Source organism: Lepidochelys kempii, chromosome 11 (genome assembly GCF_965140285.1).
Source record: "Lepidochelys kempii isolate rLepKem1 chromosome 11, rLepKem1.hap1, whole genome shotgun sequence".
NCBI classification, from domain to species: domain Eukaryota; kingdom Metazoa; phylum Chordata; order Testudines; family Cheloniidae; genus Lepidochelys; species Lepidochelys kempii.
In genome coordinates this window covers 20,509,180-20,535,387 of record NC_136390.1, presented here as the reverse complement: position 1 = coordinate 20,535,387, position 26,208 = coordinate 20,509,180, and the positions used below count along the sequence as shown (strand labels likewise).

At 40.1% G+C, this 26,208-nt stretch overlaps 1 long non-coding RNA gene across 4 annotated transcripts; it reads right to left on the bottom strand.

Annotated features, from left to right (window-relative positions):
* Positions 1 to 26,208, bottom strand: LOC140895519 (uncharacterized). Of its 4 annotated transcripts, XR_012154224.1 has the most exons (8): positions 26,135 to 26,208; positions 25,651 to 25,712; positions 13,488 to 13,622; positions 9,748 to 9,873; positions 8,025 to 8,082; positions 4,131 to 4,181; positions 2,658 to 2,791; positions 1 to 792 (listed from the first exon to the last, which is right to left on the bottom strand). It is a non-coding gene; the product is annotated as an uncharacterized LOC140895519 (long non-coding RNA). The 4 variants fall into 4 exon arrangements; XR_012154225.1 differs by lacking the exon at positions 26,135 to 26,208 and having other exon boundaries at positions 13,488 to 13,671; positions 25,651 to 25,852; XR_012154222.1 differs by lacking the exon at positions 26,135 to 26,208 and having other exon boundaries at positions 25,651 to 25,852.

Below are 26,208 nucleotides of genomic sequence, written 5' to 3'. Positions count from 1 at the left end.
TAACAAACTTCAACAGAACTTTATTGTTAAAGTGGAAACCTTTTTACCAAGCTGCTGCTGCACCCTCGATAGCTCTCACTCAGCCTCCTCAACTCCTCCCCCCTCCTTCCTGTTTCCTGTCCTTTCAGACTCCCAACAGCCAGTGCTCCCAGTTCTAATAATTACAAGCAGCATCTAAACACCACATGGTGTCAGGGAGCGGACATTCAGTTAAGGACAAACAAGTCTCTCTTGCACTGGCAGGGGTGTAACCAGCTGTCTCACAGTCCTGGGCACCCCAAGATAGCATCACAGCAGCATACTACAGTACCATGTACATTTATGGAAGCACATACACATGATTAATAGTAAAGGCCCCAGGAATGGTTTCTGATATGTAAAAATATAACACATTTGGCATGGACTTGCAACAGTCACGTAGGTGATTGGAACATCAGAGATAGCACCATTTTCTGCTCACCAGGCATGGCAGCACTAGTATCATGTGTTCTTAGGCCATAGTTCTACAGTGAACTCATACGCCTGAAACTGAGCCCACAGTCCAGAATTTCTGAATCTCTGTCACCGCTATTTCAATAGTGGCAGCTCCAGCTTCTTGTTCTTCCTGGATCATGGCTCTTCCCATAGTCAGTGATGGTTACTGCTTGGCAGATATCAAGTCATCTGGCAGAAAGAGCAACATTCCCTGAGGCTTTCCCTTGCAGTTCATTGGATTATTTCGTTTCTAAAAAGTCCATCTGTCAAGGAGCAGACGTCGGACGCAGCTGCTTGGTCACGAAGAGTGACGGTGAACTGCAACATAAAGTCACCAGGCAGTTATTGCTATTGTCTGTCTCGAAGAGTCAAATCTCAAAGTGCCTTAGAAGTTCACTGTGTTTTGAGTTGAAATGGGCAGCCAACTGGGTCAGTAATCTTTGACAAGAATCAACTGGACTGAAAGCTTGAAAATACTTTATCCTGCTAGGCAGAGGTAGCAGAGTAAAATGGTGGGGTTTCCAGAGAGCAAGATCCTGTGGAAAGGTTTTAGACACATCCAAGGAAGGGACAGACTGTGAGAGCAGCAATGCAGAGAACTCCAACATCTGTGCTAACCTAATGTTGTGAATGGGTTCAAACAAGTAGTTTTCCCCCCATCCATAATATAATCATAATCATGCACAATGCCTACTAGCTTCTTGAACTGCATCTCAAAATCTCTTGTAGGTGCTATATAATATCTTTGAATATTCAGTCTGGTAGCTGATCTCAACAGTTCTCTGGTCTCCTCAATCAATATCTCTTCTCCCCCGCTCCCACATTTTCTTTCCTCCGACCACTTCCTCTTTTCTTTCTTACATCTAATTTCCTTTCCGTCTCCTCTAAGCCTCCCTTTTAAAATCTCGTCTCTTAAAGCTCTTAATAAACTACTCATATCTCAATATCAAAAAAGCTTTCCAAAGTGAGCTTTCTATTTGACAGTTAAAAAGAAATAAAATAAAAAAATAAAAAAGGAGGTGCATCAGGCTGCATATATTTAAATACTACAAATAGTCAAAGTGCAGGAATGCCAGAACCTACCAGCTGTTACTAAGGTATAAACCTGATTTCTGTCTCCCCAGATTATACCCCATCTTAAACCTCAGTAATAATGTACTTCAGGACAAAAGTTTCAGAGTTTGTAATCTATCACTGGAGCTCTGCTTTCAAAAATATATTTGGTCCCCTGGAAATAGCTAAAAAGATACAAATTGGGCTCAGAGACCTAGCTAGCTAACAAAGCAAAAATCTAAAACCATTTGTCAATGAAGAATGGTTCAATTTTCATCACAGGATAAGATTGTGAAGAGATGCTATGTATGTGGATGAATCTGTAGTGCTATTTAAAAAAAACACAGATTTGGCTTAACTTTCAATCATCTGGGAGATAGCCCAGGACGAAGAACAGAAATATGCAAGAAATTAAACCATGGCTTAACCCAGGCAAAAGGATAATTGCACTGTCTCCAGCTAATATCACAGCCATTGAGCTGCAGTTAATATCTGATCTAGACAACACCAAATGGCCTAAATCAAGGCCTAAATGCAGCTAGAAAACATACAGCTGAAAATATATACACAGCCAAGATTGATTTTCACTGTTTAGAAGGAAAAACGGGCTCTGCACACTAGTACTTGGCAAATGGACCTGAACGTGTTTCCAAAACAGTGGGTGGCTATAAAGAATGTTGGTATTTATTTATAGTTATCTGCATTTGGCTTCGTGCAAGGGATGAGATTAGATGGCCTATGATTCCTCATGTATGCCTTCATCTTTTTCAGGCCATCACAGACCACATTTTACTTGATTTGATTATATATCTATAGAAGATCTAGGCTAGCCATGACTGCCCAACTGGGACAATATGTCCTCTGGCAGCCTGTTATGGCTATGGCGCTGCATCTTTGCTGCAGACCTTCAGCAAAAGCAGTTTTACATTGCAAATGAGAACTGCAAAAATCTTCTGAGGCAAGCAGTTGACAAGCTACTGGCAAACAGATTATGCGATTGTTGTTTCTGACAAAGCTTCAATTACGCTATGCTGGTGAATTTAACAGTATATACTGTACTGTATCTTAGGCAAAGCTTCTACACCTGTAGCAAATGCCCATCGGTGGAAGAATCTGGTAACATAACAAACCTCAGTGCAGCAATCAAACCAGCCTCAGTAATGAATGATGTTCTGCTGAAGTCATTGTCTGTTATAACCACAGAATCCTCTGGCAAACATTAATTGTGGCAAGTTATTGGAAACCTCATTTATGTGACAAGCTGCTGGAAGTAAAACATTTCAGACAATACACAATAAATAACACATCACCCCATCACCACAGCTAATACTTTAAAACTGTTACACAGGAACAGAAATTACTTCAATGATCTATTTAATTCTTCATGGTGGCAAATAAAGAACCTGGGACTTTATCGGACACTTTATATTATCCTGCATTTTACATGCCCTTTCTACTTCACACTTTTCTTTACTTGTAAAACCATTTCCTGTTGAAGGGACATACACAACTAGTTTTGTATAATTTTCCTTTCCATTGTTTGTAACACTGCCACAAGCTGTAGAATAACAGATTTCTCATTCTTTCCTTCTATGAACCCAATGCTATGATGGAAAATGAAGAAAGTATGTCCAGCAAACTTCTTTTTAACTCTCATAAAACTGCAGCTGTGTGTGTGTGTGTCACATTTTACTCCAGTGATGCCAAGTCACTAATTTCCCTCACAAGGCTCCCTCTCTCCCACCCCTAGCAGTGGAAGCAGGCATAGTGCCAACTCCACTGATCAGTTGTTTGGCAGCTGTGGGAGGGCGGAGAGCAGCGGGCAGGCAGGAACCTCGGGGAGCAGGCAGAGCAGGGGCGGGAACAGGGGGAGCAAGGGCAGGGCCTCAGGGGAGGGGGCGGAGTAGGCTGGGGTCTCAGGGTGGAGTGGGGGTGGAAAAATAAAAGTCAGCACCTATGGAAGAAGGACTTTACTTCTTGAACGCCTCAAAAATGTGTGACAGGTCTTGGAGAGATTCAAGAAAACTTGGGTGTAACCAAGGTGTGACATTGCCTAGGGTATAATCTGGACTGTTGAACAGCTGTGTCCCCAACAGTTCTCCAACCTATGGTGCCTCTTTCACCACTTTATTGTGAGAACAGCCACTCCTGGCCAGTTAAAACACAGTCTCCAGCATGTAACTTGCTCCCAGTTCCACAGAACTGAGTGCTACTAGCTAGCCACCTGTGAATTAAACTACAAAGCAACACCAGCAAGCTCTCTAGTTCCAGACTTTCCCCCAGAAAGGTGCATCTTGTACTGTCCAACACACTGCTGAACGATGCAAGCTCATATAAAGTCTGTCATTTCATCAATGGAAAATGATATGCTCCAGCTTTGTTATCCCAAATGGAGTTTCCCCACATACTTTAATCCAAACATACTGGTTAGATAAAACAGTGAAACCCATTTGTTAACTACAGAAAGAAAAAGATTTTAAGTCGCTATAGGCAATGAAGCATAAAAATCAGGGTTGGTTACAAAAGAAATAAAATTATAAAACTCAAGCTAATTGCCTCACTTAATAAACTAAGTGAACTTAAAAGCAAAAGGTTTTTCTTACCATAAGCTTACAGCAGTCTATACTGGCTGAAGAGCCTCCCCAAATTCAGTTCTTTAGGAGTTGTTGATGTCATGAGCAGAGATGAAGAAGGAGAGTGAGGACAAGCGTTTTTATAACTTATAATATATATAATAATATAAACCTCTTTATAATTCAATTTCTTGTGCTAGAAAGATCCTTGCTGAGTCATGGTGACAAAATAATCTAGTGTGGACGTGAGGTTTGAACCGTCCTTGTGATGAACTGTAAATTTCTTGTTCACTCCTTCCCCCTGCCTGAGAACAGCCGCTTAACTAAGTGACAGCCCATTTGCCTTTGCTGATACCTGTCAGGGCGTGCCAGTATCTTTGTCTCTGAAGAACCGGTTTGGGCCCGCCTTTCTAACTTTGGAACATGTTACAGCAATGTTATACAATAGAATCTTATAACTTTACATACAACGTTGCCACATATATTTTACCAGGACAATAATGTTCAGCAGATTATGAGTTTTCAAATGATACCTCACAGGGCATATTGTGTACAAAATTTATAATAGTCTTGTAAAAAGGGTGAACATGGGGTACAGACAGTCACATAAGGGAAACTGGAGGACTCTGCAGGGTGGGGGTGGGGCAGGAGGGAATGTGCCTGGAGGGACACTGGAGTGAAAAAGGGGTGCAGGTGGAGTCGCTATGGGAAGGTTGTTCAAGGTAGGGGGAATGGGAATAGGAATAGGAGCTGATGGGAGGTGGGGGAGAGTTAGGAAACCTCCCTCATTCTGCCCTTGTTTCCCATTTGCTTCCCCTATTCAGTCAGACATGTTCTGCCCCTGCCCATATCAGCACCTAATCCCCACCTCCTCCCATTTTCACTATGTGGTTGCAACCAGATGCACTGAAATGCTGCTTTATAATGTAAATTAACTAGATGGCCAGGTCATCTCTTCTCCTTTCTCCTGTCCCCTCCCCACTTGCTTCTGCCCCACTCATCTAAATCACTCTCCTCCAGTCCATCCAAAACACAACTACTAAAATGACTTTCCTGGCCTGCCAAACCAGTCAAATCATTCTGTCTTCAAATCCCTCCATTGGTAGTTAAGCTGCACTTGTGTGCCGAGAAGCCAGAAGGTGTAAGAGAGCACAATCTGGCCCTATGTTAATCACTTCTTTGGGATCTCCCAGTGCATTTTGTCATGTTCCCTTTTAGCTCCTATGGGCAAGGTTTATTATATTATATTTATGCTTTGCACAGTGCCAAGCACATTGTCTGTGCTTACCACAACAACAGGCTGTTTGCTTGAATATTGGCTGCCCCAGCGAGTGAGATATTGTTATTGTCAGTCATGATGATTGTGGGGAACAAATGGCAATTTGTGTAAATTTCAGTTTACCACGGAGTTGTTATAAACTTCAGAAATTTATGGCAACTGCGATTAGCACAAAGTACTCCAAGTTTACAGCAATTAGAAGAAAAAAATATTTTTTATGAGGTAAAACTAGGAGCACGTAGAGATCCTGAGGAGGTACCCTGATGAGGTCAAATTACAAATGCTATTCAGAAGAGAAACATCAAAAACACTTTTTTTTAGTAAATTATTAAAATATGATAGATTTTTTAAAATATGTAATAGCTGAAAATATGTTGCCACTCACAGTGCTTGATCTCAGACTTCCTGTTGTCATAGAATCAAATATGAACTTTAAGGCTAATAAACAAAGAAACTCGGTAACATAATGGGTCAAATTCATCCCCAGTGTAATGCCACATGACTGTAATTGATGAAATTTAACCAGAGTATTTAAGTTTAGAAATTACAGACACCTTTAACATTCTAAAACAATATATCTGAAAGTGACCATCTACTTCACTTATCATCCAAGTTCTAAATTCATGTTCTGTATTTGTTTTAACAGATAATGATGGCATCACTGCCTAAAATAGTGCAGATAGTAATATCTGTTTGAATCTCTTTTCTTACCTACAGATTAACTCTAAAAGCACTAGTTCTGATGCAACATACTTCAAAATTATATTTCTACTTGCTGTATCCCTTTCTTGTATTATAATATAACATTGATGATCAGATGAAAAGTATGTTTAGTATTCTTGCTAGCTGGAACATATCTGCATAATTTAACATGCTATACCTGGATTCCAGACTACCTCTTACTTGAAAACCAACTGTCATTGACGTGATTTGTTTTAGACCTACAGGAGATATATATGGTATTAACCTTTTAGTGTATTCTGTTACTTTACTCACGATATCAGATGATGCACCAACTACCTGCCACTGCTCAGCTACTACATCAAAGGAATTTGTTAAGATGTTACAAGAAGAATCTTTTGTAGTTCTGACACCTAAGTCAGAAGCCTCATTTCCCAATCAATCCAGCTGGACAAAGCCTCACTCCATCTTCCCCAATCAAACTCACAAACAACTCCACCCACAAAACCTTGTGCTTTAATTCCTGGATTTTTGTAGATGGGGTGGATCTTCACAATCTGAATTTACAACAGCGAAACGCTACACAGAATTCCCTCAGGCAAGGTCCTTTCTTTTAAGATAGGATCAGGACAAGGCATAATTACCAGCCCCGCTAGAATGTGGCTATGCTTCCAATCCCTCCTTATAACCACAGACCAGAGAACTATTTTGGAGACCCCACCCAGAATCCTCCCTTGATCTCCCACTCACATCAGGTTTATGGCTGTCTCCACCCGTGGAGATGAGGATGGGATCTGTGATTTGTAGAAAGTCCAGCAATATCAGATAGACTCTAACTATGATTTGGGGACAACCCAAGTCTACCAGGCTAGACATTATTTTGCAGCAATGTGGAGACACCATGTAACCCCAGAAGTCCTGTCCATTGCACCCACCATAGGGCCTCTAATGAATGTATAACCTGAATAAATATCCCGTTCTTTGTGTCCAAGTCTTCCTCAAGTTGCAGGATGGTACTTTGTTAGTCTACCTCAAAGAGATATAGATATAAAGTCCTGACAGAGCATCCCCCCTACTAGCCACGCATAGGGAAGCTCTTCATAAGAGGCACGTTCAAGTTCTCCTCCTCAATTATCATCTCCAGGAGACCTTTAATATGTTTCTGCACCAGCAGCCAGACTAAATGTTCAGACCCACCTTTCCTATTCCTCCAGGACTATGGAACAGAATACGACAATTTCGTCAGTTACTTGGATGGCTGTATAGCCTCTATTAAGGTGCTTGTTCTCATAGGAAAAGTCTCCTCAAAGATCCCTATTCCAGTCTAGGATGCCTTATTTCTCCCCAGAGGTCAAAATTCTGGGCCAAATCTTAGTTCACACCCAGACAAGCCATCTGAGCTATTTGTTTCAGGAACAAAGCAAATCCCCATAGGCTACTATGGCAATCCTCTCAGAGGGAGCCAAATATACCTCAATATTATATAGTCAGATTGGCTCTAACTTCCAAACTGGCCAGCAGATTTAGATCTGTGAGTAGCCCAGAAATAGCAAGCTGTTGTCTGAGCTGCTCTAGGAGCTGTTCAAGGGCCTCTTGGCTGCTCTCATAAATTGTTGCTATTGTTCTTGCTTAGCCAACTGTCTCACTGCTGCTCTTCTTGGTTGCTCCTGTTGAACCAGGGATTTTAGAACCTCCTCCATGTTTCCTTTTACTTAACAAGGGTTCGAGCTAAATTGTGCTGACTGTACTTGTTGTGGCAGACCAGACCAAACCAAACAAAGGTCCATACCTGTGGAGTTCTTTTCCAAAACAAACAAGACACTTCCCCTATCAGGGCTCTCTTGCCCTCAGTCTTTGTGAAGGTAGCCCAGCCTCTCCCCAGATAGGTCAGCCTCAAAGACTTTTCAAATAAAAGCTCAGTATATACAAAATGAAAAACAAACAAACAAGAATGAGTTACTTACCCCTTTTTCTGGAAGAGGCTCCTTTGCCCCTCTGGCTTCCTCTGCATCTCTTCCTGTTCTGAAAGACCCAACCCCTTTCTCAAAAGGCCTTGCCAGTGCCCTGGACTGTAGTCCTAACTGTCCTAGGGACTAAAATGCCCAACCTTCCCTTCTTGGTTCAGAGAGAGAGAAAGAGGCTGGCTGGAAGCACATAGCTCATTGACTCATGGCAGTTCAGAAAAATTGAAAAATATTTTTGATTCAATATGAAACAAATCCGAAAGCTGTGAAAAGATTTCATCAAAATGTTTGACCCAAAATGGAATTTTTTATCATTTTTATAGAGCTAGATTCACAAAACAGCCAGAGGATGAGGTAGTTAGCAGGTAGTTACATGGGCAGTTTATAAATCACAGTGGCAATTCAGAGTCATTCATAATGACAATGAATAGACATTGCACCAAGGAACTAAGAGCAATTCTACAGCATAGTGGGTTAGGCATTTGCCTGGAGTGTGGAAGATCTATGTTCAAATCCTTAGTCCAATGTATATTTATTTATACAAAGTGGAACAGCTTTAATAGGAGAGATTGAAAGTCATCTACCTGGGATTACCCCATGGTGCAATGACTGGGCCACTCTTTAGCCCAGTAGGATAATCAAGTTAAAATCAAAAAGAAAAGGAGTATTTGTGGCACCTTAGAGACTAACCAATTTATTTGAGCATAAACTTTTGTCTTTACATCAGGCAAAGGAGGGAATTTAACATCACGCTCCCTGTCCCAAGCCAGGGAAGCTAATGATCCAAACAGTGGACCAAATTTGGTGATGAATCCTGGTCCCGTGCCACCTGTGGCCAGTTGCGCATACGCTAAGAAGACTGGGTTAAAAATTATAAGGCAGTCTCCTCCTCTGACCGTTTTCTGACTAGTAGCAAAGTCCTGGAAAAGAAAAACAAAAGCAGGGAAGGCAAAAGTATTTGACAAATTTGTGAGTAGTTGTGGGTCAACTAAAGCTGCATTTTTCCATGAATAAACTATTTGTCAAAAAAAGTTTCACTCGGCTCTACTTTTCATAATCTCAAGTCAATTTTATTAACACAGTTAAGGATTTTTAATACATTTTACTTTTAACCCTGTGTCCCTTTAAATTACAAAACATTAGAGTCAACACAAAAGAAAATCTTAGATCTATGAAGTAAAAAAATCAATTAAAAAGTTGACACTAGTGAGTGAGTAACTACAAGCCTTAATGGCCTACAACTGCTATACCAAATTTAGCAGCTGCAAGGCTGTATTATTGACTATACTTTCATCTTATAATGGTAGCACTGAATATAGGAAATCAGTAGAACATATTATGCGGACTATCTATCTCAGCTTTCTCATGACAAGCCTACAGACAATAAGTGTAAAATACAGTATCTTTTATAGTCCAAGTTAAATTGTCATTAATAGTTCATGGAACTGAAAAGTAGACTTAGATTATATGCTTCCCTCACATGTAAAAAATATCTGTAAATAGTTGTTTTGGTATTGTAGGGAATGGAGAATTCTGTTTTCTTTACAGGAGAGACCAATTACTAGCTGAGCCCAGTGGTGTACATTTATTTTCCAGTTTAGAATAATTATCCTCAAAATGTAGAGGAAGCCCAAGAACTTGCATGTAGTCCATTATGTCATATGGCATAAAGAGGCATAGAACTATCAGCAAGTTAGAAGTTTGGGTATTATGAAAAACTTACCGTTCATCTACAGGTGATGGATGGAGTAATAAAATCTGACAGCTGATGATGATGCAGAAGATGAACAATTTGAAAACAGATACATAATACAAGTACCTGCATCTGTGACTCCAACCACCACTTATCCTGGAAAAGATACATTAATAAAGAAGTTTCTACTTTTGCCAACTTTTCACTTTATTAACCTCGATCAAGAAATAGTGCCTGTTATAAGACCACTTATGGGTTTTTTATACTCTGTAAATGATAATTATACTAGTTTTACTATACTGTATTTTTGGCAAAGTTTGTCTGTGTACCTTATTGTATCTACCTATTACTTTTACTCCTGACCAACTTGAAAGAATAAAGGAAAATATTACATTTGTATATCTGTTTATAACCATTCTAAAGACTGATCTTTATACCCCTCACTATTCTGTATTCAAATACAACAGATTTCTTTATCACTGCTAATGTCAGGTAGTTCACAATAAAAAATCATATTTGTTTTATCTGATAAATGCGTGGGTGATTCATTCTCAGCTGAGCTGGAAGTGGAGCCACTAGTGGAATCTAGGATTTTATTTTATGTATTTATTTAGTTTTAAGCAATGTCTGAAAGCAATCTTATTCTAATGTTGGCCTCTCAGACCACTGCTAAGGATTGTTTTGGTACAATGTGAAACCATTGGTATGATGTTATATGGAAATGTATTAGAAATATTTGCAGATCTCTTCAAAAAACAATTTCAGAACTTTCTTCTTTCAGTGTCTCCATCCTCGCCTCTTTCTAATTTCATTTGCCAGTTCTGCTTTTAACATTCCTTTTCTGAACTGAAGGCACACAGCCAGTCTGCATGACTCTCTGAACTGAAATGGTTTAGAACTGGACTCAGTACATCACTAATCTGCTTAGGACTTTATCTTTTCTTTCAAGCTGCATATTGCTTCCAGGACCCTTGTCTGTCAGACTTCTAATTGACTTTTATATTCAAAAATACAAGCTACTGGATCATCAGGCCTTGCTTGTTTATAGACATTTATACCCATGCAGAGTATAAAATGCTACTAGCTCAGAATGGAACTTGCACACAAAAAGGAGTGTAGCAATGAAAAACCAGCTCATCACGTTTTCTTTTAACTTAGGACTTTTAAAACAATTTAGTGCAGGACCCATGAAGGAATTTCATTTTGAGTCACTGAAACACCCCCAACATGAGTCTATTTTATAAAACTGAAATGGTCATTCTAAAACTTATCTAATACTCAAGTAGTTATAAACTCTCTCAGTGTATGTTTATAGAGTTATCATAAAGGCTGCAAAAACAGCCCATTCAGGGTACACAGCACAGGTATTCATGTAATATCAAGGTACATATTATAAACAGGTTCAAATACAGAATTAGATACACGTGACCGCATTAACATACAACAGTATCCAAGTAGTATGGATCAAACAGATACAGTGGCTGTAACGATATGTAAAGTAAAGGTATGTGTAAATATAGAGACACACAAATACCTCATAATGAACATGCAGAGTGGATCATTTCAAATCCAGGTAACAAGAACTGCATCAGCCCCACAGAGATTAAGAAAAAGGAAGTTTACAGACATAAGCAGAACCAGGTAGAGGGGGTCCCATTGCCCCTTATCAAGGAAGTGGACCAGCCATCCAGCCCATAAAAAGATTCCTCACTGGAAACGAGGAAAACAAGCTACACAGCCAATGGCCATCTCTGAAGGAAGCCCAAATGCCAAAGCAGGAGAGTGAACCGCTTGGTCACATATGAAGAAGAGACAGGTTGCTAAGGAAGGACAGCAGGTCACAAGGTCTCTGCCCACAGAAGTCCACAGTTAAGGGATAGGGCGATAGAGTAGAGGCTTTGTGATGGAAAGGCCATGCTGACACCTCCTCACTACCTTTCTTAACCAAACTATTCTGAGCCTCATAATGGCTTTGGTTACAGAGGTAAATTAATTTTTGCATAGGGAAGGACTTCTGTCAATCAAACAAGCTTTTCCCTGCATATATGGTCATTCCACTGTGATTCTTGTGCTAGTCTGAGGTCCCCTCCCTGTTTTCCCTTTCACAGCATCCAGCAATCTCTTAACAAAGAGTAACTGGAACTGCCTTATTAGTTTCCTATAATCCTGGTGAAAGGTGATAGTAACCCAGATGCTCCAGATCCAAGTTCTATAGAAATCTGTATTACAGGGGATGGCATGCAGTTGTTCTCTTTTACAGTTAAAGTGTGGCTCACGGAGCCCCCCGTGCCCCCCTGCCATTCTCTACCTACCAGACTGGGGGAGGGGAAGCTCAGAGCTTCTTCCCTGTGGCAGGGCTAGGGGCTTCTGCCAAGCGCGGAAGGAGTTCTCAGAGCTTCAGTCCTGCAGGAGGTGTCTGCAGTAGGAGCACGGCTGAAGCCCCGAGCCCTGGCAGGTGCCTCCAGCAGGGCTGAAGCCCTGAGTCCCAGCAGGCCTGCCCAGCTCTTGAACTTCTGAAGATTATCATATGCATCTCAGATGCTCAGTAAGTTTGGTCACCCCTGTTCTATTATAATAATAATGATTAACTATTAATATCAGTGCAATGGGGTCCCATGCTTTAATCCTTGATCCATATTGGGGTGAAAAGTAAACTTATGCATCTGGCAAAGTCCTATTCCTTCTCTCCCTTCCCCCATTTCTTGTCCTGGACCTTATAAGTAGAGTTCCACAGTTCAGAGATCCATGCAAGAGGAGGCAGGGTGTGAAAGGCTTGGCATGGAGCCACTGGACACATACATTATTTCCTCCACTTCCCACCAGCTCTTTTGTGTGGAATCTGCACTACAATCAGCTTCACTCAGATGAGTCCTTGACAGCACCTCTCCTGTTTGCTCCCACCGACCTCAAGGGGACTACTTGCTTATAAGTAAGCAAGGCAAGCTGGATTTGGCCTTCAGCATCCTGCCATATACTGTGTGCATTCCCCTGAAATATGCTGGAGCATTATATGACTGACATCTCTTTGAGACCTGCATAAACACAAGGGGCTAGGTTCTGCTGTCTGTTACACCATTATAAATCTGAAGTATTCACTGACTTCTGATAACTCTGGACGTACATTGGTGTTACTGAGGTCAGAACATAGCTCAAGCTGTATTATCTCATTAGTCTATTCCAGAAAACAAACTTTTAAATAAATACATAAATAACTACAAGGTCTCTGAGTCCATATGAATCGTTACAGCTTTTTAAAAGAACTACAAAGACTTCAGCTGCAGAAAATTTGTACTTAAATAATGAATGATATTGTGACAGCACAAAAATACAAAACTCCAAGGAGCTAATCCTTCTCCTTTTACGCAAATGGATGATGTGCCCTTTTTTCCTTAAACGTGTGTGTTAACAGTAGGGTGCCAGTCAGTTTCCTCACTTTTGTCAGTTTGTGTCTCAATTTTTATCCTATTTCAATATATATTTTTCTGCATTTAGTGTATCAAAGCGCTTAGCTAGGTTTGATAAGTCGTAAAGATGTATGTTACAGGGAAAGTGTAGGCTCAGCAGGAATCAGTAAAGACCATGTCATTTTAAGATATCTTCTTCATTTCTGTAGCCAGGCCTATCTGGTAATTTGTTACATCCCCTGCTGGTAAAATACATCTTATAAACTTGCATGCTTCTGGGGTGAATGAAAGCTTAATTGGCTCCCAGTATGACAGCTAAGGAGGAACATAGGCTTTGTCTCCTATGATGAAAGAGGAACACCTTACCTCGGCATGCAAGACAAAGATGTACAGATGAACCAAAAATGGGAGTGGGGAAAACAAGGCATCCTCCATGGTGTGACAGTTGTTCCCGAAACTATCCCACGAAGAAATGTAATCTGGTGTCACTCCACCTGTGACCTGCATCAGAGGAAATAGGAGGAATGCTCGAGTGCAATAATTTTCTTAACTCTCCAGCCAAATGAAGAAAACAGAAACAGGAGAAAAGAAAAATACAATTAAAGTATAAATTGGGTAGCTGAAGCGCTAAAAGGATTCATATGAGGAATCCATTTTAGATTATAAAATTCACCTTTTCTAAGTAACTAACTGATGAGGAAGTCTCTCCCTTGTGGTTTATGCCTACGAATAAGTATAAGTTTGAGAAGAAGAGCTCTGTGCAGACATGCCAACTCTCGTGAATTGATCGCGAGAGATGCGATTTCTGGGTAAAATTAAGCCTCACTAAATTAAGCTGCGGCTGAAAAAAAAACAAACCCTGACATTTGAGAGTTCTAAAAGTGAGGCTTAAATTTACACAGAAATCTGTCAGCCTCAATACATGGAACATCCCTCATGTTAAAACCCCTTTTACCTCTGTACTAAATAAACCTGATATCTAACTTTTATTGCTATTACATGCAGAAACTACTTGAAAAGAACGTTATTGCGGTTGCAAAGTCAAGCACTTGAAAGTTAGGAAATGCCAGATTTATGGTTGCCTTTCCAACCTTAATTCTGCCCCCTCTTGTGCATCTGTCCTGTGCATTAAATGAGACAGGTGTCCTGTGGGGAAAAAAGTACATGATTACATAACCAAAGACTGTATTATAATGCATATGCACAAGGATAGAACTAAGATTACAAAGGCAACTATTGGTCTAGCATTTCCTAACTTCTGAGTGCTTGACTTCGCAACCTAAATAACATTTTTTTCATCATAGGGTTTTATATTAATGGAATTCCCCTTTTTTTAAAAAGGAAAAGGGTAAAAATAAGTTATTTTATGAACAACTAAAACAAACCACCCCTACATCAACAGCACTTGAACACTAAACCTTCAACACTGCAGCACAGACTCTATCATTAGAGCCATAGGACTGGCTATATTAGGGACAGCAGGAGAAGGCTGTTATTCCAAAAGGAGGGGAAATGGCAGGGAGGGGGAGAGAATAGGCCACTAGGGTCTTGTGCTGGGTCTGGGTGCCAGTGGTGGTCATGAGGAGCCTGGTTTGTCTCCCTCCTGCCCCCCTGAAAGGATGTCTCCTGTCACCCTCTGAGTTATCTATTGTCTGATGTCTATTTTATATCAACAGGTCCCAAACTATACACAATATTCTGAATTTGGCCTTATCCCCTATATACTTTTTTCTTTCTTACAACATCACATTGCAAGATCAAATTTACTTTGGCATCCATTATCATTTCAAACCCTTCTCAGCATGACGGTTATCAATAACAACAATCTTAGATTTTATATGTCTTTTCTCTAAATTAAAGCATATCCTATATGGATATTTTTCTAATCTCTCTAAATCATTTGGGAATTTCTTTCTCTCCTCCACTGTTGATTTATTCCCTCTAATGAGGTATTGCATGCAAATTTGATTGATGTTCAATATTCAGGTCATTTATGATGTTGTGAAATAGTACTAGTCCCAATATTGAAGTCATGGAATTTTGATATCTCTATACAATCTGGTTTATTGTTCTGTTTATGGTCTAACAGCCAATTTTGTACCCACCCTTCAGTATTTTTATTCTAATGACATTATCATAAAGTCTAAGTGCTGGTTTACACAGTTTTTGTACCAACAGTACAACACTGTGTGTAGAACAGCCCTTAGATTTGGACACATGGTAACATGCCACAATTATAGGCAAGATACTAAATCAGAAAGATCATGGTTATGACTTTATGTGGTAATTTCTAAATCCTCAATTCAGGAAGGCATCTGTATTCAGGAAAGCACTTAAATATGTGCTTAACTTGAAGCATATACATAAGTCCTACTGAAGCCAATAAAGGTAAGCACATACTTAACTGTTTTCTTGAATATGAAAGGACTTAAGCACATGCTTAAGTGCCTTCCCGAATTGGGGACTAAATTACTAAAATCCAGATACATTAGGGCCACTACTAAAATACACATAATACATAATAAATTTGGTTTGCCTGCAAATCCTTACTCACATGAGTAACCTCATTGATTTCAATAGTACTGATGAGGTGAATGAGGATTGCTCACATGAGTAAGGCTTTCAGGACTAGACTCTTGAAGCTATATTTGTAACAAAGACAACTATCAGGTTTCAGAGTAACAGCCGTGTTAGTCTGTATTCGCAAAAAGAAAAGGAGTACTTGTGGCACCTTAGAGACTAACCAATTTATTTGAGCATGAGCTTTCGTGAGCTACAGCTCAATTCATCGGATGCATACCGTGGAAACTGCAGCAGACTTTATATACACACAGAGAATATGAAACAATACCTCCTCCCACCCCACTGTCCTGCTGGTAATAGCATTGTAGGGAGAATGGTCACTTTGGATGAGCTATTACCAGCAGGATAGTGAGTTTGTGTGTGTGGTTTTTGGGAGGGGGGTGAGGGGGTGAGAGAACCTGGATTTGTGCAGGAAATGGCCCAACTTGATTATCATGCACATTGTGTAAAGAGTTGTCACTTTGGATGGGCTATCACCAGCAGGAGAGTGAATTTGTGTGTGGGGGGTGGAGGGTGAGAAAATCTGGATTTGTGCTGGAAATGGCCCAACCTGATGATCACTTTAGATAAGCTATTACCAGCAGGACAGTGGGGTGGGAGGAGGTATTGTTTCATATTCTCTGTGTGTATATAAAGTCTGCTGCAGTTTCCACGGTATGCATCCGATGAAGTGAGCTGTAGCTCACGAAAGCTCATGCTCAAATAAATTGGTTAGTCTCTAAGGTGCCACAAGTACTCTTTTTCTTTCTAAAGACAACTATGAGACTAATCTGGCATGGTATGTTCTTTATTAAACTAGGCTGCATATTGGTCATCAGATTGTCTTTTAAGATCTTACATATCAATTCCTTTATTATTTGCTCAAGTGTTTTACTTGGTACTAAGCTTTGACTAACTAGTCACTAATTTCTTTGTTCCCCCTTTTTATTTTTCTTTCATGTTCATAAAAAGGCTTTAACTGTATTGATTACCATTATTGCAGGCATCCCACTTTTAACTAGCAAACTATTGTTACCACTCTACATAGAGCTGTGCCAGCACATCTATTATAAAGCTTGTTTTTTCAAAGGTTTTTATCTGCCATAAAAATTGACCTGGCTTGAATATTTTATTTACTCATAGATACCAGCTCACAGGTAAGTTTGATTTGCTTGCTTTAAAAAAAATCTTCGAACATATAAAAATTGTAGGAATGCAGAGTTAGAGATTTATATTTTATTTAAAGTATTTCTCAACTTCAAATTTGAAATTTTATACAAATTAAAGACTAAAGGTGCTAAGTACCCTCATCTCATGCTGAAGTAAAAGGGAGAAAAGGACATTTAATACCATCCAGGTGCCACTCAATACCTCAGGCTTTAAATTTGTAAGTGTAATGAACTCCTGCATTGGTCATCAGCAGGGTCTGAACCTGGTATCAGTATTACTGCAACAGCAACCTCTACTACTTGAGCCAAAACAGTGATTCTGTTAGCTCAGTAGGTCTCAACCGTGGTACACATACCCCTGGGGGGTACACAGCAGTCTTCAGGGGGTATATCAACTCATCTAGATATTTGCCTAGTTTTACAGCAGGCTACATAAAAAGCATTAGTGAAGCCAGTACAAACTAAAATTTCATATGGACAATGACTTGTTTATAGTGCTCTATATACTATGCATTGAAATGTAAGTACAATATTTATATTCCAATTGATTTATTTTATAATTATATGGAAAAATGAGAAATGAAGCAATTTTTCAATATATAGTGTGTTATGACACTTTTGTATTTTTATGACTGATTTTGTAAGCAAGTAGTTTTTAAGTGAAGTTAAACTTGGGGGTAAGCAAAACAAATCAGACTCCTGAAAGAGGGCCAGTACTCTAGAAAGGTTGAGAGCCACTGCATTAGCTGATAGCAGTAGACTGCTATTCTCTATTTGGACTAGCCACTAGAGGGAAACAACGCACACCCTCTAAGTCTTCACTAGATAAAATAAAACTGTGTTCTTAATTCAAGTGAGCTAACCCAATGTAAAATCCTAGGAAAGACAAGTCCGTTTCCACACGAGTTAGCAGGCTGAACTAAAGGCAGACTACTCTTTAATTTGACCTGCTAACACTTGTGAAAACTACAAACTATCTTCAGCAGGATTTTACCTAAAGTAAGCAAACTTGAGTTAAGCTTACATTGTTTTATTCCACTGAAGAGAAGGCCATGATGTAACTGAGTTACATAAACACTTGAGATCTGAATCCGTAAAGAAATGAGCCCAGTCCAGTACCCATTAAAGTAAATGGCAAAACACCCACTGATTTCAATGAATCAGGCTCATGTGTCCTGTTTTTTTCCTACAGAATCCCCCACAAATTGTTGGAAGCCCAGCTGTGAAACGTTCAAACTCAGGAATCTACAGCAAGAGCCCCACGGCAGCTCTTAACTGTCACACTGGGGTATAGGATGAGAGGTGATCCCCAGATACTTAAATCCCAAAACAATACAGACTTTTAAAGATCAACACCAACATCTTTAATTTCACTTGGAAAGTGGACTTCAAAGTACAATGCACTGTGGTTATCGATCCTTGAATCACAAAGTCACTGATGATCATTACAATGTCTACATGAGAGAGAAATGGCAGCAGCCTTACAGTCAGCCACAGAGAATGAAAGGTACACATCCCTATGTTTACCTACTTACTAATCCAGGACAAAAATGGATTCAGTAACACTCAGGAGACAAACCATTTTGATAAAAGGTGGGCACATACCCTCAACCAATTATATAAATGCCTCCACAGCCACACTTCTAACTAAACACGTTAAATCAGTTCATTTTCATCTAGTTTATTCATCCCATCCTCTATTCTTGTCAGACAGTGGGAAAATAATAAATATGTAGTGTGTGCAGTCACTAAAAATGAGATGTAGAACTGAGTAACATCAAAGTGTTAAGCAACCAGCAGGCTAAGTCACCCAAAATCCACCTGTAAGCACATATTAGAAAAGTATTGAAATGGTAATCAGGGCCATTCCTTGTAGATAGTTAGCAAAGCCATGTTAAATGACTGGAGTTCTTGAAATATAAGCCAGTATTTTCAGAGAATTAGAAGTAGATACTAATTGTATTTGTCTCTGTTAAACTTCTAATAAGATACAGGTAAACAATGTGATAAACTTCAGTTCCTGGCTGTTATGTTTCATTAAAATATTCTTTTAATTCAACGATCAACAGGGGATGTAAACATTTAGATTAAACTTGTGGTGTAATGATATCATTGTTTTTATTCCTCTTTGAAGTTTGTAGTAAACTTCCTATGAGCCATTTGAATGGTTAATTGTCTTATGCTAATGAAGGCAACTAGTTACTGGTGTGTGACTAAGAATAGAGATTTACTTCGAAGCCATTCTTCATCCAAAGAATACCTGCTGTGATCACTTGCTGCCAAGAGCTTTAACAGTTGAGCTTCAACTATAAAAGAACTTTGGGACCTGATCCTTACTAAGGAAGAACCTCAACGTTAAGAACACCAGAATTACAAGCTGACCAGTCAATCAGACACCTCATTTAGAACTGGAAATATGCAAACAGACAGCAGCAGAGACACACACACAAAAAAGCAAGTACAGTACAGTACCGTTTAAACATAAACTACTAAAAATATAAAGGGAAAGTTTTTTTTTAAAAAAAAGATTTGACAAGGTAAGGAAATATTTTCTGTGCTTGTTTCATTTAAATTAAGATGGTTAAAAGCAGCATTTTTCTTCTGCATAGTGAGGTTTCAAAGCTGTGTTAAGTCAATGTTCAGTTGTAAACTTTTGAAATAACAGGTTTCAGAGTAACAGCCGTGTCAGTCTGTATTCGCAAAAAGAAAAGGAGTACTTGTGGCACCTTAGAGACTAACTAATTTATTTGAGCATGAGCTTTCGTGAGCTACAGCTCACTTCATCGGATGCATACCGTGGAAACTGCAGCAGACTTTATATATACACAGAGAATATGAAACAATACCTCCTCCCACCCCACTGTCCTGCTGGTAATCACATCACAGGGCCTAATAACATCAGCCACACTATCAGAGGCTCGTTCACCTGCACATCCACCAATGTGATATATGCCATCATGTGCCAGCAATGCCCCTCTGCCATGTACATTGGTCAAACTGGACAGTCTCTACGTAAAAGAATAAATGGACACAAATCAGATGTCAAGAATTATAACATTCATAAACCAGTCGGAGAACACTTCAATCTCTCTGGTCACGCAATCACAGACATGAAGGTCGCTACCTTAAAACAAAAAAACTTCAAATCCAGACTCCAGTGAGAAACTGCTGAATTGGAATTCATTTGCAAATTGGATACTATTAATTTAGGCTTAAATAGAGACTGGGAGTGGCTAAGTCATTATGCAAGGTAGCCTGTTTCCTCTTGTTTTTTCCTACCCCCCCCCCCCCGATGTTCTGGTTTAACTTGGATTTAAACTTGGAGAGTGGTCAGTTTGGGGTGAGCTATTACCAGCAGGAGAGTGAGTTTGTGTGTGTATGGGGGTGGGGGGGATGTGAGAAAACCTGGATTTGTGCAGGAAATAGCCAGACTTGATTATCATGCACATTGTGTAAAGAGTTGTCACTTTGGATGGGCTAACACCAGCAGGAGAGTGAATTTGTGTGGGGGGGTGGAGGGTGAGAAAACCTGGATTTGTGCTGGAAATGGCCCACCTGATGATCACTTTAGATAAGCTATTACCAGCAGGACAGTGGGGTGGGAGGAGGTATTGTTTCATATTCTCTGTGTATATATAAAGTCTGCTGCAGTTTCCACGGTATGCATCCGATGAAGTGAGCTGTAGCTCACGAAAGCTCATGCTCAAATAAATTGGTTAGTCTCTAAGGTGCCACAAGTACTCCTTTTCTTTTTTTGAAATAACAGCCATGTTTGTTCAGAGTTACGAACAATCTCCATTCCTGGGGTATTCGTAACTCTGAGGTTCTCAGATCTGCTTAAACTTTGTCAAGAAAAGTTCAAGTCTCAAGACTGTCTCCAAGTGTACCCTGGATTATCCCTGCAAATTCTCTCAAACTCTACACATGGACTGCCTATTGGACTATCACCTATTGAACTGATTCCGAAAGGACTTTTACAAATCAGCAGTCTTGCCATCTCTACTATTGAATTGATATAAGAACTTTACTCAGATCTGTATGTATAATGATCTTTAACCAGAGTAACTCTTTTCTTTTTTAATAAATCTTAGATTTAGTTAATAAGAATTGCCTGTGAGCATATATTTGAGTAAGATCTGAAATATTCATTGACCTGGTGAATAATGTGTCCAATCTCTTGAGATTGGTAGAACTTTATATATGGTTGTCATAAATATAAAGGGAAGGGTAAACCCCTTTGAAATCCTTCCTGGCCAGGGGAAAGCTCCTCTCACCTGTAAAGGGTTAAGAAGCTAAAGGTAACCTCGCTGGCACCTGACCAAAATGACCAATGAGGAGACAAGATACTTTCAAAAGCTGGGAGGAGGGAGAGAAACAAAGGGTCTGTGTGTCTGTCTATATGCTGGTCTTTACCGGGGATAGACCAGGAATGGAGTCTTAGAACTTTTAGTAAGTAATCTAGCTAGGTATGTGTTAGATCATGATTTCTTTAAATGGCTGAGAAAAGAATTTTGCTGAATAGAATAACTATTTCTGTCTGTGTATCTTTTTTGTAACTTAAGGTTTTGCCTAGAGGGGTTCTCTATGTTTTTGAATCTAATTACCCTGCAAGATATCTACCATCCTGATTTTACAGGGGGGATTTCTTTATTTCTATTTACTTCTATTTTTATTAAAAGTCTTCTTGTAAGAAAACTGAATGCTTTTTCATTGTTCTCAGATCCAAGGATTTGGGTCTGTGGTCACCTATGCAAATTGGTGAGGCTTTTTATCCAACATTTCCCAGGAAAGGGGGGGTGCAAGTGTTGGGAGGATTGTTCATTGTTCTTAAGATCCAAGGGTCTGGGTCTGTAGTCACCTAGGCAAATTGGTGAGGCTTTTTACCAAACCTTGTCCAGAAAGTGGGGTGCAAGGTTTTGGGAAGTATTTTGGGGGGAAGGACGCGTCCAAACAGCTCTTCCCCAGTAACCAGTATTAGTTTGGTGGTGGTAGCGGCCAGTCCAAGGACAACAGGTGGAATATTTTGTACCTTGGGGAAGTTTTGACCTAAGCTGGTAAAGATAAGCTTAGGAGGTTTTTCATGCAGGTCCCCACATCTGTACCCTAGAGTTCAGAGTGGGGGAGGAACCTTGACAATGGTGAATAAGCTTTAAATAACCCTCACTATATAGACCTGGCTGTCTGGGTGGGAGCCAAAAGCTGGATTGCTAACCAGTAAGGTATTACAGAAGCAGTTTTGTTACCGGCATGGTGAATCTAATTATAAGAGTAAATCACCAGTTTGGGGGATCATCTGACCTATTCTTTGCAGTTTGCCCCGATTAAGCAGTCTCTGTGACCCCTCCAGCGACCACGGTCACATGGGGATACTGCAGTCCAAAGTCTCAACCTCTCCCCTAATTACAGTTTTTCATAATGAATATAAGGGGTCACAAGATGGATGCTTGTTGAACCCCAGATGTAAGGGCCTTTGCCCAGCACTGCTGGAACCTCTTGGAAAAGAAAGTGAACCCATTTAACAGCTACTCCATCCATTATTGTTTTCTTTCTGGTGTGAGCCCCAGTTCTTCCCTCTACACTCAGTGGTGACCCTTGATATGTTCATTGTTGGGTATGTGCCTATTTTGTTCCTGTTAATTTGCTCTTTTAAAATTAGAGGACAGAATGGGGAGAAGGGTGAGGTGGAGGACACTCTTTAAGATTAACCAAAAGAAATGAGTTTGAACAGCAATTTGAAGAGTGAGACTGAATGCCACACTGGCACATGGATCAATAAAAGTTTTATTTGCTTGTGCTTGTATGTTATTTGATAGAGGAACAGAAGTTGCTGTTGACTGGATTCCCTAGCATTAAAAATCTGCTGTTAATCATCTTTGTCCTTAGTCTGTAGTTACAGGTAGTGATGATTTGGGACCATATTTGGCACTGAGGCCATACTGTGGGCATCCCAGTACTGGATCATCTAGTCCATCCCCCAGCCAGGGCAGCACTGTTCCTGCAGTTTATGTATTTTATAACCTTCGAGGGAAAGATTTTTTATTTTCTTAAAATTAAACCAGAAAATTAACACACCCAGATTCAAACAACATTTTAGGTTGACACCAACACAGCAAAATAAGGGAATGCAAAGTTTAGGCCTAACATTTCGTTCTTAATTGTGAATTCTCTAGGATGGAATACAACTAATAATACTTACCATTTACTGTACATAGCGCTTTTCATCTTCAAAGCGCTTTACAAACATTTTACTCTTAGTTAATCTGGGAAAAGTATGATTTAAGGCCAACTTTTGATAGTTTGTGTGACAACGTTAATGTCATTTAAATTGAGTCTGTTTGTATTTAATAGGATAGAACTAAAGTACTTTAGTTTAAATGCTATTGTTCCATTAAAAGCCAATTACAGAAATTCAGCTTTCCTGGAATTTATAGCATACAGCTTTTCATTTTAGAAAGATCTATCTAAATACTTCATCCGAATTTAGTCTTTATAATTATGACTAATTGCATAACAGTCTTTTCAAACTACTGCATAATCTAGCCCTGATTTGGAAATAAAATCTTTGCAGTGTGCTTGCATACGTCTCTATTTCTATGTTGGTAGTACTGCCTTTGTACAGCAGATAGCGCTCAAGATGTTTCCATTTATTAGAGGGAAGAGAGATTGTGTTGTTGCTACTGTGCTTAGTTTACCATTGAACAAATGCATTCCTATGTAGCTCAGCACAGAATAGGATGGTGTGTAGATGTCGCTGCCTTCATAGAAATGGGCACTCTCTCATTAATATATTAGCCGATTAAATAATTGTTTAACTTATATGTGGATAAATATAATTTCTTTTAATTGAAATTAACATACGTAATCCCCAAACAAATATGTTTGTAGAAGGCACCATTTATTTTTAACTCAGGATATGGAAGTAGCATTTAGATTCAAATTCTATTAGGTAAGTGTAAATCCATATGTCATTGAAATTGATTATTCTCTATTTTAAAAAAAAAAGTAAAAATGCAGCACTAAGCAAATCTGCTAAAAAGCACATAAGTGGGGCAAACTTTCAAAATATTAAATATTATAAAAATATCTGCACCAGTGCAGATTGAATTGTAATGGATGGTCTCAATGAGCATGTGTGTTTGTTCAAGGTATTTTCTGTATCTTCGGAGTGTGATGAAAATGAACTCATTTTAGAGTTTGCCTAGTTGAATTTTGTTTATTGTTATGGACCAAGTGTAATTTTTCAGACCCATATGAATACCTGAGATTTAAGACTATATCCCATGCACAGAATACAATTCCATATATAACACATACAGAAGAGGAACCTCAGTGGGAAACTAATGGATACGACTACATTATTGCAATCATCTGGTAAAATTGTGCCAGTTTTTCTGGACAGTTAAAGGATTTTTAAACATTTTTTTACTAGTGAGGCTTTGAGAAGTTTAAAATGAAATTGGAACATAGAGTTAGTAATGAGATGAGACATGGCAAGAGAAAACTAGAGGGAAACTAATCTGCAAATGACAGGCATGGTTTTGAAAAATGAAACAACTGCTGCTATCCCAATTTCAGCCTGGTGGTAGAGAGGTTGCATATCACTCACATGCAAATTACAGATTAGAAAGATGTGGCACTGCCAAGCTCAAAACAGTCACATCAATTAAAAATAAAAGCACTACCCTTTCACTTCCACAGAAAGCAGTAGGTGTGTGTGTTCAACGCAGCTATCTGCTCTATGAGCACATTGGAACTTCAGCTGAACAGTTTGCCTCATGAACACACCATGTTTTCAAAACTTTACTTCTCCTTTTTCAGGGTTTAACTAATCATCTGGCATTTAGGGGAAGGGGGGACAGAGAGTGAAAAGCATCAAGCTTCTTATCCTTTTCTCAAAAATTGGTCCAGGTGTGTGTGTTTTTGTTGTTTTTTTTTTTCTAGCCACTAAAAGAAAATCATTTCATCCTGGTTTGTTTTGCTTGGACTCGCCCCCCCCACCCCTTCCCTGCATCTTTTCAAACATGTGTATCAACTGACTTGCCATGCCTGTATCTCATTACCTATGTGCTAGATTCTACTCTCTTCTGTAACATGAGCAATAACACTCTTTTTCCTGAATGTGAAAACAATCTGCTCTGAACTAAGAACTTTCCCTCCCCTTGTAGACACTGTTCTAACTCAGAGGGGTGAGTTAATTAATAGGGTCTGTGTGCTCTGATCCTCTGGAGAAAGTTGTAAGTGCCTCCAGAGTTATGGTGATGATGGACCCTGGCTTTGATGAAACAGCTGGTGCAGCCACCTGCATTCATGTCTCCCGGAAGAATCAATGGCCCTTGTTAAGGTATGTAACATGGAAAAGTGCATTTTATAAAGGATAGTCAGTCTTTCTGGCAACATTCTCGAGTCACATGGGAAGAAAGTGAAATCTCATTGTGTTGAACTCTAAATAGTTTCCTGTAACTAGCTCTAAATGCCTAAACCCTGTAACATAAACTGACTTTTGCAAGTCCTGTAGCTGGGTAGCCCTGCTTCTGCCATGCATCATTCTCCTATAGAACATCGCTGAAAACAAAACACACACTTTCCCATACAGTGCTGGAGAGGGTATCTGAGTGCAAATAGAGATTTATAAGGGAACTATAAATGAGGCACTATAAATACAATGGGCTTTCCTAAAAATCAGGATAAAATGGGTAAATTAAGCCAAACCATCCTCCCTTTCCTTTTAGAGGGGAAAGCAGTGAGAACAGGGAGATTGTGGGGGCGGCAGGGGTTAAATAGTTGATCATTTTACATACTTTTCTTTAACCAGCAGGCCAAAGGAGATGGAAATGATGTTCAAGGTGATCCCCAGTGTGTCCTGTCCGGAGGTGAAAAATGCAAACTTGCTTTACTTGGTCAGCCCTGAACCTGCAGCGGAGCCGTGCATACCGGGCACGGACTAAGGGTTAGCAATAAAGGACAGTCCTGCTACCGCCAATCCTTAACCCGCCCTATGAATCCCCCCTTCCTCAAAGCGCAGAACGGGACGTTTCTCCCCCCCCCCCCCCCCGCCTGGTTACAGCAGCCCCACTCCCAGCGAGCTGCCTTTCTCCCCTTCCCGGCTGGTGGCTGGCGGGGGGGGGCACCCAGGACACCGGCGCAGGAGCACCCGCGCTGGGGGGGGGGGTTGGTCCAGACCCCCGTGGCCCGCGCACATGATTACAACCCCCCCCCCCCCGCTCCCGCGGGCCTGGAGAGAGCCCCCAGGCGGCGCGCGGCGCCCGCCCCCCTCAGCGTTACCCCCGGGGCCGCGGACTCGAAGCTCCTGCCTCAGTCAGAGCGATGCCGCCCGACGTGCCCCCGGGGACAGGCCG